The following is a 5000-nucleotide window of genomic DNA, read 5'->3' on the forward strand; positions in this document are numbered from 1 at the left end:
TGTGCTCCTAAAAATGACTATTATGCCGGCATTATGCTCGATGCTTGGCACCATCGTATTATGCTCGAAATTACGCCGGCATAATTTATCTAACCCTACCTTCCTTCCTTCCTCACAACTGCCCAGCTCCCAGAGGGGCTTGATAGCTCTGAAGGTATAGAAGCGCAATGCAATCGGTTGGTCATGTGTTTCAGTTCTATTTAAACCTGGAAGTTTTCCAGGATTCCTTTGCAACCGCTTAATTTAAGTTCCTTTAGATGTAATGCCGATCATTCTCGCTTGCAAGAATTATTTTCACAGCTTAGGAAGAAAGCATCAAAACTGCAAATGCGTTACAGTGCAACCGGTAAAACCGTGAACACCTGAAATATGCCAGGAATCTACACACGTCCCGGCGAAATCGACTAAACCGCAGTGTTTACTGCTGTTTGCGCAGCAAGAATTGTGTCGCCTTTAGATTTTCGGAGGAATGGACTTAATTTGAGCTAATTCTGGTCGTTTAATTTAATTAATTAACTTTCCCCTGCCTTTCCTTCCACAGAACTTTGCGCGTAAAATGACTAACACAAAAAAGTGTTTTTTTCTCAAAAAAGTTAGGAAGAAAGCAATACCACATTTTAAAGCTAAGAAAATAAGCTTTCCTAAAACGTGTAACTTATTTACAGAGAACTAAAACATTTTACAAAAAGAAAATATAAGGGAAAAAAATATTTAAAAAAAACACAAAAATCAGTTTTCCACACAAATTACCGTTAATTAGGAATTTTTGAATGGAAAATAAAAATCGTCCTCGCTTTATCAGCTTCTTGGACCAAAGTTTTACGGAAAACTGATGAGAAACGAATACTTACGGATTTTCTTTAGTAACCGGATTAGCGATGAATGTGTGATATGATGATTCGGTATAAGTGTCAAATTTGCGACCCGTTACTACGGCAATGATACATCACGTTACCAATAATTAACCTCTGTTGGCCAAAAGCCACCCAAATTACCGATTTTTCGGCGGAAAATTCGTTCCAGAGGATAAAATAATTCGCTGGACAAGTAATCAAGGTAAATATGCCAGATTTGGACCGAAAACAAGAGAGTATTTTAAGGGAAAACATGATTATGTGCGATGACAAGACCACGAGAAAAAGTTTATGTAAATATGACGGTACGAACATGTTCTTACCTTTTCAGCGATTTGAAATTCCATTCATCGAACCAAAATCTTTTTGTTTTATCCTTTCCTATGCCTGCAGTGTATTTTTTTGGCTGTAAAACTGCTTCGCGATCGGTTCAAAATTGAAGATTAAACGACACTTACCTGTAAGTCGAAGGTTGATTTGGATTCTATGAGTCATCAGCCGGGAGTGTAGGAGTTGCACGATAGAGAAAAGCGCATGCGTCGAATCAGGCTTTAGAGTAGGAGTCTCGCTCCTAGAGCCTCCGATCTAACAATGATATACCAGGAGTCTCTAAGGAGTGAGAGGAGATAATGACCTCAATGACATAAAAGATACTAGGGAGGGGTACAACACAAGAAATGGACACAGGGAGGGCGTACAACTCCTACACTCCCGGCTGATGACTCATAGAATCCATATCAAACTTCAACTTACAGGTAAGTCTCGTTTAATCTTCAATTCTATTTCGTCATCAGTCATAGGTCGTTACGGAGTGGTACGAGATTTTAGAGCTGTCATTGAGGCATAACTAATCAACAGATAGACACAAGGAATACAGTAGAATAATAATGTTTATTACATCAAATCAAACACCAGTGATGTTAATTTCAAGGTAACAAGAAAAAATTGTGGTGCGAACACTGATCTGTGAAGAAACTCTCTTCCAATAACCACAAAGTCCTTTGAAATTTCTACGTGGTAGAAAAAATGGAAAACCGAAGATAAAAATTCTAAACTGAGGGACACTAAGTGCCTGCAATGTCTTTATCAATGCCAAATATAAAATATATGTAACTCTTGTGAATACACATAACTAGCGGAAGTGAAAGGATAACAACTACGCCAAATCCGTGAAAATCTATGATTTCTGCGCCAATGTCCTTAAAATCTCTTGTCCAAAATTAAACTCAGGGTCAGAGGGCTTGTGGTAAAATTGCTGAAATGTCCTCTCATTTGACCATCCTGCAGACAGCATAATGTCCTTAATGTTTATGTTATTATCTGCAAGATGGGAGGACGATGCCGCTCTTGTACTGTGGCCTTTAAACTTGGATGTATCAACCCCTGCAGAGGATAACACCGACTTGCACCATCTGGAGATCGTATCCTTCCTGACGGGGTCATGTGGCTTTACATGGCTTAGAAGCAATTGCTTGCTGTCCTTTCTAAAGGGGGTCGTTCGTTTTAGATACTCTTGCAGATGGGAGACAATACACAACTTCTTATCCTTGGGATAAGCAAGAAACGAAAGGGGTGGAATATGGGTCCCTATACGAGTTTGTTTCACTTTGTCTGTAATCTGGAAAATGCATTTGTCAATTGTCACCTCCATGTTGTCAGTGTTTAAGTACTTGATTGTCTGACATCTCTGTCCACTGAGGAAGCTCAGAAGAAATGTCAGCTTTAATGTGAGTTCCTTTAAGCTGAGTTCTGGGGCTGCAGGTCTTCCACGAAAATAATTAAATACAATATTCAAGTCCCAGATCGATTTGTATCGAGGTAGCGCAGGACGAAGCTCAAACATTCCTTTCATAAACCGTCGGACAATAGGTAATTGTCCAAATGGAATTGAGGAATTGATGTTGAGTTGTAAAACTGATGACAACATACTTTTAGCCGTATTGATAGCGCTGTAAGATAAACCCTCTCGTACAGCATAGACAAAAAATCCAAGGTCAGGGGTAGGGGTGGTGACAAGACATTGCAGTGTTTTTGTTTACAAAATTGCAGCCACTTCTGGAGGTAGGTCTGATATTGTGACGTCGTCCCTTCCCGCCAGGATGCAACAATGACAGCAATAGATCTGGATGTGAAGCCTAGATCCTCGAGTTGTTGCCTGACAGTAGACAGATAAGGAGACTCATTTTTCTGTGCAGTGGATGGATTGCCTCTGGGAATGCAGGAAGACTCAGAAGATTCTTGGATGGTGGAAGGGTGACTGGTGGAAGAACGAAAAGGGATGTCATAATTGGGTACCATGATTGTGTTGGCCACATTGGAACTAACATTACCTCTGCTGCTTTGTCCTGGATGATTTTTTGAAGCACTCGAAGGACACTACTAAAGGGTGGAAAACAATAAAAGTGTTTATCAAACCATGAGAAACTAAATGCATCAATGTAAGATGCATCTGGGTCTGGTTTCAAAGAGCAGTATATAGGAAATTGTCTGTTAAGCCGGGATGCAAATAGATCAATCTCTGGTTTGAAATTAAGTGCATCTAGTGCTTTGCCCAGTAGTGTGGGGTCCATCATCCATTTAGTATCTCAGAGTGAAGATATCTAGATTCTTTGTCAGCTCTACAATTAGAGGAGCCTGGGATGTGAGCAGCAGTGAGCCATATTATATTATGTAACATACAGAATTCCCAAATTTGAACTGCAATTGAGTTACATTTATCACTGTGACATGTTCCCATATTATTAATGACAGAGACCGCGGTGGTGTTGTCAATCATGATTTTCACATGCTTTGCTGAAAGTGAACTCTGAAAACATTTTAAAACAAAAATGGCTGCCAAAAGCTCAAGGCAGTTGATGTGATTTTCAGCCTCAGAAGGTGACCATCTTCCTCCTGTTGAAGTGTCATTCATGACAGCACCCCAACCCATAAGGGAGGCATCCGAATACAGTGTGATATCGACTGGGGGATGGCAAATGTCATTATAACTATCATCCAGGTTATGTAACCACCACTTCATATCAGCAACTCCTTTCTGAGAGACAGACATCAGGGCATCAAAATCGCCCTTTGATTGTTTAAGTGCCCTAATCTTGTCCATTTCAAGGGAAATAATAAAGTGTACCATATTTAACACCTGGGAAACTTGAAATTAGATAACCAATAATCCGTGCAATGTCTCGGATCTTGACTGAATGTGAATTACGTATGGTAGAGAGCAAGACCTCTTTGGTCTTACGTATCTTATCTTCAGTAAGTCTGACTATCATTTTGATGGAGTCAATGACAAAACCTAGGAAAGTAATTTTCTGTTGCGGTATGAGAACAGACTCTTCTGGGTGGACAACAAGTCCAAGGTCATCGAACATCCCTGATATGTGCTGCCCTGTAGGTAGAAATCGTCAATATATCCACTGATAATGTGGTTTAAAAGCCTTAAGTGCGGTAGTGGTGGCTTCATCATTTTTGTGAATTTACGAGGGCAAGTTGATAAACCATTAGGGAACACTGTATATTTATAGAGCAATCCATCAAATGTGAACTTAAGATACTTCTGAAAATCAGAATGAATTTTCACTCTATAGTAAGCGTCCTTCAGATCTAAAGGCACCATCCAACAGTTAGGTGTCACTAATTTGAGGATAGTGTGAATTGTGTCCATTTTGAAATGTGAGTTCTTTATAAACAAGTTTAAATGCTTTACATTCAGAATAAGTCTAACATTACCATCCTTTTTTGGCACAGTAAATATTGGTGAAATGAATTCACCAGGCTCGTGGTTACATGAGACAACAACCCCTTTGTCTTAGAGACATAATTTCTTTGTCAACTAAACTCATGTGATCTCTAGGTATAGAGTTAGGGGGATGTGACACCTGAGAAGGTGGATCAGAAATAAATTCTATGCGATCTCCAGAAATAATTTGGGGAATACTAGCATCAGACGTTAACCTCTCCCATTTATGACAAAAGGAAGTCAACTGTCCTCCTTTAAAGGAGTTGACCTTAGCTGTAAGATAAGGGATGAGGTGAGAGAACACAAAAGGGGAGAACTCATTTACCTTGGACTTGATGTTATTCAATTCTTGGTGAATTTCTTCTTGTGTTGGAAACGGTTTAGCTGTTGGTTTGACTTGGGGGGATATG

At 39.6% G+C, this 5000-nt stretch overlaps 1 protein-coding gene across 1 annotated transcript in view; it reads left to right on the top strand.

Annotated features, from left to right (window-relative positions):
• Window positions 1-5000, top strand: part of LOC138037665 (uncharacterized) — a 77385-nt gene that overhangs the window by 24504 nt on the left and 47881 nt on the right. The gene's annotated exons all lie outside the window — the stretch shown is intronic.

Source organism: Montipora capricornis, chromosome 2, assembly GCF_036669925.1.
Source record: "Montipora capricornis isolate CH-2021 chromosome 2, ASM3666992v2, whole genome shotgun sequence".
In the NCBI taxonomy this organism is placed as follows: Eukaryota; Metazoa; Cnidaria; class Anthozoa; order Scleractinia; family Acroporidae; genus Montipora; species Montipora capricornis.